The sequence below is a fragment of the Ochotona princeps genome, chromosome 22 (genome assembly GCF_030435755.1).
Source record: "Ochotona princeps isolate mOchPri1 chromosome 22, mOchPri1.hap1, whole genome shotgun sequence".
NCBI classification, from domain to species: domain Eukaryota; kingdom Metazoa; phylum Chordata; class Mammalia; order Lagomorpha; family Ochotonidae; genus Ochotona; species Ochotona princeps.
The window spans coordinates 35607508-35620191 of record NC_080853.1 but is presented as its reverse complement, the minus strand read 5'-3'; the positions used below and the strand labels follow the sequence as shown (position 1 = coordinate 35620191).

General features: G+C 45.3%; 1 protein-coding gene and 1 non-coding gene across 2 annotated transcripts in view; one reads left to right on the top strand and one right to left on the bottom strand.

Annotated features, from left to right (window-relative positions):
* Window positions 1-12684, bottom strand: part of LOC101535390 (cystatin-9-like) — a 269014-nt gene that overhangs the window by 123110 nt on the left and 133220 nt on the right. The gene's annotated exons all lie outside the window — the stretch shown is intronic.
* LOC118760606 (U6 spliceosomal RNA) lies at window positions 7906-8012 on the top strand. Its single transcript, XR_004996878.2, has one exon. It is a non-coding gene; the product is annotated as a U6 spliceosomal RNA (small nuclear RNA).

The window sequence follows — 12684 nt, the reverse complement described above, 5'->3', positions numbered from 1 at the left end:
TCTGCAGACACAGCTTCATCCCTTCAACACGGGTTTTATAAATGGCTCTCTTATCACAAAGGATGTCAAAGAAATTCTGGCTTAGAAATAAGGGTCTAAGGGTGAATGTCTGGTGCAATGGTTAATACATGACTTGGGATACACAGATCCCATCCATGTGGCCTGGTTTCAAGCTCTGGCTCTACTCTCAATTCCAGCTAATGTGCACCCTAGGAGGCAGTACGTGATGATTCAAGTACTCGGATTGCTGCCATCCATATGGGAGGCCCAGACTGAGTTCCTGGCTATTGGTTTCAGCCTCGCTTTGTTCTGGATGTCGTGGCTTGGGGAACAAGTGAGCAGATAAAATATTATTTCTTTCTGTCTTTCAAATTCTGTGAAAATATTTTTAAACTATTTAATTTAAAAAAAAAAACAAAGAAAAAATTTCTATATCATGGCACCAAATGTTTGGCATCTCCAAACCACTGGAAATTCAGAAGATTCATGATAAATATGGCCTTATGACCTAAAACACATGGATTTAAGCATGGGCAGTATGCCTCTTCAATTCATTCTCCAGGTCGCAGTCATAACACTCAGACGCTGGACCCAATGTCCTCCCTGCTCAAGGTCATTGTGGCTGCTCCTCAGCACCCCAAGAAGACCCCACCTCCACACTCACTCAGACGCTGGACCCAATGTCCTCCTTGCTCAAGGTCAGGTGGCTGTTCCTCAGCACCCCAAGAAGACCCCACCCACCTCCAGCACTACTAATTGTCACCCCCTTGCCCTGAACACCACTGTCCATGGGACTTGCTTCTCTTCTTTCCTTCCAGTATCAAACTGAAAGAAATCAGGGAGATAGAGACATAAATTCAAACGTCACCAGTAAACAGATCATGAGGCTGCATGACATCACTTGGAGTGTAGACAGGGGTAGCAGGGGGCCTTAGCCATGAGACTGGAGCACCATTCCAGGTACAGGAGGAAAGAGGAGGCAGCCACAGGAGGTAGGGGCAGCGCTGAGGGGGGACAGGGAACCCAAGAGAAGAGCAAGGCTGGATTTTATCTGCTTTCCCATATAAGGTCAGAGCACAGATGGACTGACAGGGAGAGCGGAAGAGGGGATGGCAGGTATGACATTTTGGAAATTAGAAGCCAGATGGATCCAAGGTCAGTAATGTTACCAGTCCCTGGAAGCCAGATCCTGAGCTGGCAGTAGGGGAACCTAACACCATCTCCTTACACTACTGATGCCCACCCACCCCCAAAGCTGGTCCTTCAGGACATGGAGAAGCACAAAGAGGCTAATGTGGAGGAAGCTTGGGCCTCACTGTTCAAGAAATGTGCAGACCCCCAAAGTTTCCCAACCCTAGCCAGCCTTTCTGGTCTCCTGGCAGGAAGATGGTAAACAAAAGAACCCAGCAGGAGACAGCAAGCTCAGTGAAGAGTAGGGCTGCCCCACCAAGAGTGGTGGGCATCCCAGGTGTCAGAGCCCTGCCCAGCCTCATTCTTCATTCAGTTCCCAGAAATGGCCCAGGCAGCTGAAGCAGGCAAGCCCAACTTGAGCATTCATAGCACACCCTCAGCTGTTGCAGGCTCACGCGCAGGTGATGAAGCAGCTGAAGACGGCATCCACCGGACAGACAAGTCACAACAGGCACTAAATAGTCAGCCAGAGGAACATGAAGCCATGCTGGGAAAAGAAAGTATAGCCTGGGGGGAGTGTCTGAGCATGCGTGTTCACGCATGTGTATCTGAATAGATTCAGAGAACTAAGGAATATTATCTGTGAAATAGTAGCAGGATGCTAGAAAGAGACCTGCCTGGAAAACAAACTGAATACTCAAAGATGAACATCATGAACACAAAACTTCAACACGAAACAGAAGGAATGGAGGACAAAGCTGAAGAATCTCCCAGAAAACACAAGATAAAGCTCAAAGGAACAGGGAAACGTGGCCCAGGAAGAGGAGGGAGCCCAGGCAAAGGGACAAGGAAGAGACGAGTCCCGCAGCTCCAATATCTAAGTAGTGCAATTCGTAGCAGAGAGAAAGAAATGGAAGAAATCATCAAAGAAACAATTTTGGGAAGTCTCGCAGACCAAAGAATGTTTCTGTATAATGATTTCTTGGCCACTCCCAAACTACACCAGTATGGCTTTTATAAGCACTGGAGACGGGTCCGGCGCAATAGCCTAGTGGCTAAACTCCTCACCGTGCATGCCCTAGGACCGCATATGGGCGCCGATTCATATCCCGGCTGCTCCACTTCCCATCCAGCTCCCTGCTGTGGCCTGGGAAAGCAGTTAAAGGTGGTTCAAAGCCTTGGGACCCTACGCCCGCATGGGAGATCCAGAAGAAGCTCCTGGTTCCTGGTTTCAGATCGGCTCAGCTCTTGTCACTCCCAGTCAGTCACTTGGGGAGTGAAGCAGCAGACAGAAGAGCTTTCTCTCTCTCTTCTCCGTAAATCTCACTATCCAATACAACTAAATAAATCTTAAAGGAAGACAAAGGAGAAGCAGCAGCAGTAGCATTGGAGAGAAGACAACAGCCTCCATGCTCCTAGAGGGGACAGCGGGTCACCTCTGGGACCCAGGCTAGCAAAAGAGTTTGGCATATCTCAACAGGAACTCAAGAAACCAGTGGACATAAGGGAGTTGGGCCTATCAAACCGAAAAGCAAAACAAACAAAAAACAAAAAGAAAAAAAGCTGGAAATGAAGTTTGAAGGTAGAGCAAAGGGATTGTTAGAAATACAAATTGAAAAGATAGCCTTTAAAGTCTCTATCTCAAGGAACCACCCACCAATATAGTAGGGAGTTAAAAACAAAATCTTCTCCCAGCGCAGAGAATCTCTGCATAAAGATAGCAAAGGAGGGTCCGGCGGCATGTCCTAGCAGCTAAAGTCCTCGCCTTGAACGCCCCGGGATCCCATATGGGCGCCGGTTCTAATCCCGGCAGCTCCACTTCCCATCCAGCTCCCTGCTTGTGGCCTGGGAAAGCAGTTGAGGACGGCCCAAAGCCTTGGGACCCTGCACCTACGTGGGAGACCCGGAAGAGGTTCCTGGTTCCCAGCTTTGGATCGGCACAGCACCGGCCGTTGCAGCTCACTTGGGGAGTGAATCATAGGATGGAAGATCTTCCTCTCTGTCTCTCCTCCTCTCTGTATATCTGACTTTCCAATAAAAAATAAATAAATCATTAAAAAAAGATAGCAAAGGAAACAATTTTATTTTTTTTTTATTCTTGATTTGAGAGAAAGAGAAAAGTGATTTACTTTTCAAATGTTTGTATGGGTGAGGGCTGGAGCCATGAGCTTGGAATGCAACCCAGGCTTCCCATGTGGGCGGCACAGCCTTAAGCACAGCCTCCCAGCCTCTGAATTGGCAGGAGGAGTGCAGTGGGACTGGCCCATGAAATACATGCATCTTACGTGCTGTCAGAAGCAGTAAGCCCAGCCTTACATGTCAAAAAGATGGTTCCCAAGTCCTTGAGACAAATCTTCCGGTACCAGATAAATTCCTGGGTCACTAAAGCTAAAAGAGGCTCATGTGGCTTCCACCATGGTTTATACACATTTCAAAGTAACAGAGAAAAGCTTACTTTAGCAAGTTTTCTCAAGTAAAAACTCAAAGAAACGAAAAGCGGGAAGCCTCGGCCCTTATCTCTAACAGAAAGAATCATGTCTCTTGTGTTGAATGTTTTTAAAGATTTGTTTTACTGAAAAGGGTTATACATAGAGATCTTCCATCTGCTGGTTCACTCCCAATGGCCACGAGGGTCAGAGCTAGGCTGATGCAAAGCTAGGAGCCGCAAGCTTGTTCCAGGTCTTCCCATGTGAGTACAGGGGCTTTGCCCTCCACTGCTTTCCCGGGGGGCAGTAGCAGGTTGCTGGATTGGAAGCAGAGAAGCTGGAACTCAAACCAGTATCCATATGGGATGCTGGCACTGCAAGCAGAAGATTAGCCTGATGTGTCATCATGTCTGCCCCTCCTCTTTTTCATTTTTATTAGCCCTTTAAATGTACTCCATCAAAATGAGAGCATAAACAGAGAAGGAGGCAGACCAAGGGCATCAGAAAGAGGAGACCCGGCCTGGGAGATACAAAGGGTGACCTGAGGTGGGGGTGGGGGGCATGAGGGTGAGTTCAGGTTGTGCATGCTGAGAGGGGGTGGAGGGCAAAGGTGAGTTCAGGCTGTGCAGGGAGATGGGACTATGGGGGCAGGGTACAGGGCAAGACTGAGTTCAGGCTGTGCAAGCTGGGAAATGAGATTACAATCCCCTGATGCCCTTGCATTCATGGTGATAAAGGAACAAGTCAAACAGAACCAAGTCGTGATTAACTCCAAGAAAAAAAAAACCTAGACAGCAAAGGAAAAATAACCTCAAGTCACACTTGGAAAGGGCATTGCCAAGCCGTGCCAATGTAAACACTAACTTTGATTTATGTAAATTATGATTTATCTTAATAGATGTTGGTGGAGTGTGGTGTGTGCGTGTGTGCAGCTGGCCAAGCAGGAACAACAAGAAGAAATGCTCACCTTGTGCACATCAGAAGGTGATGTTATGGTTGTAAAATCACACAGCATCAAAGGCAGCATGTTATCAGAAACAGGGAAAACGATCCAGACAGCTCAGAGATGAAAGCTTTTTATTTTATTTTATTTAAGATTTCTTTATTTTTGCTGGAAAGTCAGATTTATAGACAGAAGGAGAGACAGAGAGAAAGATCTTCCATTCACTGGTTCACTCCAAAAATGGTCGTAACTGCCAGTGCTAAGCCAATTTGAAGCCGTTCAGAAGTCAGTACAAAGCCAGGAGCTTCTTCTGGGTCTCCGGTGGAGGTAGAGTCCCAAGGCTTTGGGCCAACCTCTCCTGCTTTCCCAGGCCACAAGCAGGGAGCTGGATGGGAAGTGGAGCTGCCAGGACATGAACCGGTGTCCATATAGGATTTTGAAAGACTTCTTTATTTTACTTGGAAGTCAGAGTTATATAGAATTTGAAACAGAATGATCTTCCATCCGCTGGTTCATACCCCAAATGGCCACAACAGCCAGAGCTGGATTGGTCTAAAGCCAGGAGCTTCTTTCAAGTCTGCCACATGTGTGCAAGGACCCAAGGCGTGGGTCATCTCTGCTGCTTTCCTAGGGCTTTAGCAGGGAGCTGAATAGAAAATGGAGCAGCCAGGACCAGAACTGGTATCCTAGAACTGGGATCCTGGTGTAACAGGTGGAGCATGGAGCTGCTACACCACCACCCCAGGCTCTCAAGTTCTATTTTTAAAAACTTTGTTCATTGCTACTTTGATTAATCTATTGAACATTTGAAGTGGAACCTGTGTTTGCCCTGATTTGAATTTTGCGCAATGTTTGTGTGTAGTAAAACATCACAGGATATCCCATAAATATGTACAATTTTGTAGGAGGATATTGTGACCCTAGAAGGTCAAGGAGCACAGGATTATAATTGATTGGATAATATTTGTATGATAACAACTGAGTGGATGCCTTTTGTATTACTGATTGGACGTCATTTATATGAGAAGAGCTGAGTGGATAGCATGTGAATGAGAACACTTAGTGGAATATACAAAACAAATGGAGTTCCAAACAAAATTATAGAAACAGTTGATGGGTTTTGTTGATAAGCTCGATACTTCCTCCCTTATCCCATATAATCCTCAGTGTATAAAATCTGATGCCACTATCCAAAACCTTCCTTGCAGGATCCAAGGTCATCAGAATAACAGCCAGGAGCCATGAGCAGTCTGCAGAAACAGAACAGTAAACTTCCTTTGGGACTAGCGAGAGGAGCTTTCTCTGGTCCTTGCTGGGTTCCAACTTTGGGTCCCCACCCTCTCTTGCAATGACCATCAGGATCGCTCCGGAAACCCCTCAAAACAAAACAAACAAACAAGCAAACAAAAACCTAGAATAGATCGACAGAGAACAACAAGGAAAGCTTAGAATCAGACAGGAAATGGTCAGCATGGATTCACTTATACCTTACTAGGTAGGACACAAAGATAAAGTTACTCCTCACTGGGGTATTGAAGATTTCTCTACAAACCCCTCCTAAAACTGTTCTGCACCTAAACTGTTGACATATGCCTTGTTAGAGTTATAAGCCAGTTTAGACTATCCTAAAATCTGCCAGATTCAGTAAAATTATGCTTCAATGCTATGGACTGCTAAATACTAAAATGAAAATAGACACAAGACAGCTGAATAGTAACCTATAGCCATTTTAAGGTGTATAGAAGCCAGTTGTGTATAAACTAAAATTGAAATGTCAATGAAGTAGTCACAGGATGTGGTTCAGAACTTGCATTTTTTAACATATTGGTTACTCAATACCATGTCAACTAATTCCATAACGTTGTAAATTGTTACTGATGTTATGTTGGGGCTTTTAATTGATCGGGATGATTTCTGCCAGCTCTACCGACAGATCAGAGATGGTCTCCCCAAGAAACCGTTGAATTTATCTGGACAATAAGATGCTGGACTCTATGCTTGGTAATATGCTTGCAATGAAAGAATCAACTGAATTTTATCTGTAATACTGCAACAAGGTGGAGGAATCCACCATGGGAGGAGGGTTTGGGAATGGGTAGGGGGAATCGCAGAGCCTATGAAACGGCATCACATAATGCAATGTAATTAATTAAAAAAAAAAAAAGTCTGATGCCACTAATAAACTTCGGCTTTTGACCATCAGTCAGAGTCCACGTGTGTTATTTTCGGCTCCGTGCACCAAGTCCATCGCTGCGGGACAGCGACACAATTTTATGTGTCAGTTTATAATTTAAATTAAATTAAATTTTGATATTTAAAAAGCAGATAATTACTGTTAGAACTACTTTTAAAATATTCATAATCTCTTAGCATTTCCATTATCTTGAATATTTATCATTTCCCTGTGCTGGCCACACTGAAAACCCTTTCTTTCAGTTATTGTTAAATAGCAATAAATTGTTTAGATATCTATCATGCTGTGCTATAGAACACTATAATTTATTCCTCCTATGCAACTTCATAAAATAATTTTAAATAATATGAAGTATAATGTTGAAGTTGCAAAATGTATCTTTTACCATGTAAAATATGTCCATTTACTTCTGGCTGTGTGATTTTTGATAATTTAATAAATCAGTTTCTATTTTTTAAAAAATGACCAATTCATTTGCTACAGGTGTTCATGTGTTCACCTGCCTGTTGCCAGTTTATTTTTGCAGACTCAAATGTCAGACCTTCAGAAGAAAAGCACCAACTGCACTACAGTAGATACTACTTTGGTTTAAAAAACAAGGACGTTAAATCACGAATGAACAGAAGTTTTAATAATCTATTAAATTGGCTCACAGATTCCTGAGAATATGTGGCATTTAGAAATCATGACACTGTATGGTACAAATGCTGGACTGAGGGTATTAAAAAGTTCCCCAGGTATTTGGAAGCAAAGACTGCACACTGTGGCTCCAGCATCCTGTGCACTACCTGCCAGGAACAGAAGGTTTGTTAGTGAACAGGTGTAAGCACAAGAAGGCCTTCCTGAAAGAAACATCCCATGTATCTAGCACGGCACTGGAGCAGTTCCTGGCACAGCGTTCCTAAACGCCGTGGTCATCCCTGGGGTGCTGGGCTCATCTTCAGCGTGGTTCTTGACATTGATCTCCTGGGTCTCCTGAGTGACCAGAACATCTTCTATCCTAACAAGGGGTCTCACTGTGGACTTCTGAGTGGGGGCAGGACACCACAAAGCTGTGATTAGACACTTGGAATGGAGGCAGGTGTTTAGCTTAGCAGTTTTAGCATTTCATATTTGAATGCCTGGGTGTGTTTCCAAAGTCCAGCTCCTGATTCCAGCTTCCCATTAATAAAGACTCTGGGAAGCAGTGGGGATTGTCCTGAAGGGTTCCTGTGCTCGCTTCGGCAGCACATATACTAAAATTGGAACGATACAGAGAAGATTAGCATGGCCCCTGTGCAAGGATGACACCCAACTGAGGGGTTCCTGCCACACATCTGGAGAAAGCTGGAATTGGGTCCAGGTTCTTGCCTTAGTGAATCAGTAGATGAGAGCTGCTAATCTCTCTTTTTCTATCTCCTATCTCTCTTTTGCTCTCCCTCTCTCTCTTTCCTCCTGCCTCTTGAGTAAAGTAAAAAATAAAAATGGAAGCTTTCAGCTCCATCCTTCACTCTCCTGGAAAAGTAGAGGCACTAGAGATCGAGTTAATAATTGATCTTGCCTAAGCAAGGAAGCTATCATGAAAATCCTCCAAACACCAGGTTTGGGGTGCTGCTGAGTTGCTGAACAAGTAGAGGTTCCCGGTAGTTGGCCTGGGAGAGGGCCTAGGAGTGCCACGCACCTTCCCACATTCCTGCCCAATGATCTCTCACTTGGCTGCCCATCCACGGCTTTGGTCACCTCCCTCACTAATATAACAGACCATAAAACACTCTAGGAGTCATTCTGGCAAGTGTACTGACCCTGAGGAGGGGATCACAGGAACCTATTGGTGAGATGTACAAAGGACAACCTGCTCCATGCACTGGCATCAAAAGTGAGGGTGGTCTCACCAGACTGGGCCTTCCTCCACGGCATCTCACGCTAACTCTGGTGAAGGGGTCATAATCGCATTAAATGGTAGGGCAGCTAGTTATTATCCCCAGAAGAAAAACACAGAAGTTTGATGTTTAAAAAAAAAAAATCCCTTACAAATACTATTTACATGTTAGAGACAGACGGATCCAGGAAGACTTGACTTTGGCAGATGTGATATTTGAAAATCGAGCTGGACAGAGAACGTTTCCCCAGCTGGGCAAAGAGAGGGAGAATATTCAAAGCAGGGAGAGCAGTGTATACAAAAGAAGGAGGACTTTGTGGGAAGAGGTCGCACATCGGACCAAGTGGCACTTAGCACTAGTATTCCATCATGCATCTGCAGGCTGGCTGGGATCGGCCCACCATACACTTGAGTTTAACAAGCCTGGAACTGAAATGCAGGTTGGAGTCAGGTGTGCTGCACTGTCTTTGGACTCAAGCTCCTGAGGCAGGCTCTTCTCATGACAGAGAAGAGGCACATTCCAAGTCTATGGAGATGCCATGGTTACAAACCTGCCCTTGGATGAGTGATTGAATAACAAGTTCAATATTTGTGAGTAAGAAAGTGCATTCCTTGTTCCCTGAAGTTGCTAAAAGTGTGTTTGGCAAACAGCACAAACACATGTCACAACTGCACTTTTTTCTCTTTTTTTCAAAGGTGGAATAGTAGAAATAGGTCTTCCATCCATTGATTCATTCCTCAAATGACTGCAAAAACCTGACCTGAACCAGACCCAAACCAGGAGCCAGCAAATTCACCCTGGTCTCCTACATGGATGCAGGGACTCGTACTCAGGGCATCTGTCACTGCTTTCCCAGGCACAACAGCAGGGAACGGATTGGAAGCAGGTCCAGAACCAGCTCTCTGACATGGATGCTGGCGTCGCGTGCTGCCGCTTAACCCTCTGTACAACACCTGCCCGCAGCCTGCTTATTTGCATCTTTCTTGTTTCTCTTAGGAGATGCAGTCACAAGAAGAGACACAGGAGAGGCTCAAGGGAAAACCAAGTTTATTTCACCCACTGGGGAGAGACCAGAGGTACAGCATGCCAAAAGACCACTTGGGACATTAGGGAGGCAAGGAGGCAAAAGACAGGAGGAAGAGGCTGGCTCCCTGAGAAAAGTGAGGCTGTGCAGGGTCAGTCATTGGGGACCAGCTCATTGGAATAATGTCATTGGGCTTTGGGCCATGACCATCATCTCTAGCTTCTGGCCCTTGGCCAGGAGATGATCAAGACAGACGAAAGGCCTCCTGTGGTGGGGAGGTGTGGCTTTAGATGGGTTCATTTGCAGTAAAAGATGGCCTAAGTCCTTGGACACCTGAACCCTCATGGGAGACTCAGAAGCTCCTGGCTTCTGGCTCATCCAGCTCTGGCCTTTGTGGTCATTAGGAGGTGTGAACTAGTGGATGGAAGATCTCTTCTCTTTATAACTCTGCCTTTCAAAAAATAAGTCTTAAAAAAAAAACCCCGCAAAGAAACAAGGAGTAACATAGACTCCAAAGTTTGCACTCGCCAACTACTAACCTAGGACTGAAGCCAGGACCAAGAAACTCAGTCTGGGCCTTCCACATGGGTAACAGATACCCAATTACCTGATCCATCAGCTACCTCGCAGATCCTACATTGGCAGGAAGCTAGAACCAGGAGCCAGGGTCAGGAACTGGACTCGAGCACTGGGGTGTGGGATGCAGTCACATAACTATTAGACTAAGGCCTACTTCATGCCTATGCTTTTGAGAGAAAAGACAGAAGATGGAGCAAGAATCAAGAAATCACCTCAACTGATGTCTAACTCCACAAATAAAGATGTGTAGAAAGAAAAAAAACGGCTCCACAAAATTTACTCCATACTATTACATACAATTTTTGAAGATGACAAAGCTCATTGCCCTCTAATGAAAAGTATACTGTCTACACTTTTCATAGTCCTGGCTCTGTGATAGAGGAAAGTGATCTTGAGAATATTCCATGCTGCATGCAACGGCATTCACCACCTTTGCCAGGAACAGGGCAGAAAACCAGTGATAGGACTGACTGGGTTCTCTATTCCGATGAGACAGGAGGAGGAGACTACAAAACACTTCATTTTGGAAGGTTCTTCAAAACAGCTAGAATTCCACAATTAATTCTACAGCAACCAAAAAGCTTTCATCTTATTTAGGACAAAAGCACTTTCATTTATCAAATTAGCAAAGATTAGGAAAAAGTGATTGGGCTGGCAGTGCTGCACAGTGCACAGTGAGTAAAGTCACCATATGCACTGGCAGTGTCCCTCATGGTACCAGTTCGAGTCCCAGCTGCTCCACTTTCAATCAGGCTCAGCGTTAATGTTCCTGGAAAAAGCAGCAGAAGACAGTGGTCTGAGTAGTAGATCCCCCAGCACTCACATGGGAGACGCAAAGAAGTTCTTGCTTCTGGCTTTGGATTGGCCCAGCTCTAGCCCTTGCAGCCATGTGGGGAGTGGGTCAGAGGATAGAAGATCGCTCTCTGTCTCTTTCTCTCCTCTCTTTCTGTACCTCTGACTCTAAATAAACAAATATTTAAAGAAAAGAAAAGAGTGATCAGAGAGTGCTGGGAGATTGAAGAGACTTTGCTCAAAGCACCAGCGTGCCTCATTTGTATATTAAACAGGGCTGTCTTCCCAACCCAGATGATGCATTCCTAAGAAGACAGAGGTCTGGGCTGGAGGATTGGGCCATGTGGGTGACACTCCAATGCACAAGTTCTCTGTTCCCCATGATGCAACTGGGTCTGGAGGACCGAATGCATTTAGCTCCAGTGTGGGCTTCTGGCTTCATCCATTTGAGTCTCTAGCTTCCTACTCCCCAGAGCCCACTCCACATGTCCAGTGTCAAGGTCCTTCTCCCTGGCAGATACCTGAGAAGCAGAACAGAAACAATTATCTAGTAGAGTTTGTAGAGTGATTTTCAGATGGTTTCAAACGGCAGTATTGCCAGTTCTGTTCATCTTATTTTCGCTTAATAAATGCATCTTTTGGGGCCCGGCGGTGTGGCCTAGTGGCTAAAGTCCTCATCTTGAAAGCCCTGGGATCCCATATGGGCTCCGGTTCTAGTCCCGGCTGCTCCACTTCCCATCCAGCTCCCTGCTTGTGGCCTGGGAAAGCAGTTGAGGACGGCCCAAAGCCTTGGGACCCTGCACCCGCGTGGGAGACCAGGAAGAGGTTCCAGGTTCCCGGCTTCAGATCGGCGCGCATCAGCCCGTTGCGGCTCACTTGGGGAGTGAATCATCGGATGGAGGATCTTCCTCTCTGTCTCTCCTCCTCTGTGTATATCTGGCTGTAATAAAACGAATAAATATTTAAAAAAAATAAATAAATGCATCTTTTCTGAAAGAACACTGCTACAGAAATGTTGAAAGGACCCCAAACAGTTTTAGCTTCATTGTGGTAGTTTTGCTGTTCAAGTTTGCTTCCAATATACACCACGAACCTTTCAGATGCCACCTATTTAAATTTGGGAGCCATTTTCTATTGTTATCTCAGATCATTCGTTATAATTTGGCAAAAGTTAGCCCTGTGCTCAGCTTAGCCTTGTCCTGAAGTTGCACTCGGGAATTAGCAGTCCATCAGGCAATTAAAACAATTACAACCTTTGTGTGCCTTTCAAAGACAAGTAAACAAAACTTCTGAAAAAAATGAGAAAGTAAGCTGGTACAGTTAGGATTTTAACATGCGACACCCCAGCAATGTGGACTGTTCTGTGGAAAAGTTCTGTGTAGTCAGAGCAGCTGGCCAGGAACCTGACCCTAGCTACAGAAAGACAAAGGCTTGGCTGAGAGGTGGCCCAGAGGGCAGTTGCCATGGCCTGACAGAAAACGATGGAGAGCAATCAAGGCTGAACTGCAATGCCTTGCAAACCTGGCATCAGACAGTGTAGACCTACTCCATATGCAGGTCATGTCAGGGTTCACTTTACAGAATGATCACTTGCAAAGTTAATTCACTTTTGACATGGTTTCACGCTTTCGTTGCCTTTTTTTTTCTTTTTAGTGATTGTGTTGCATTATGTGGCACAGATGTATAGGCACTGGGATTTCCCCCATTGTTGCTTTTAAAAAAACATCTTGGAAGTC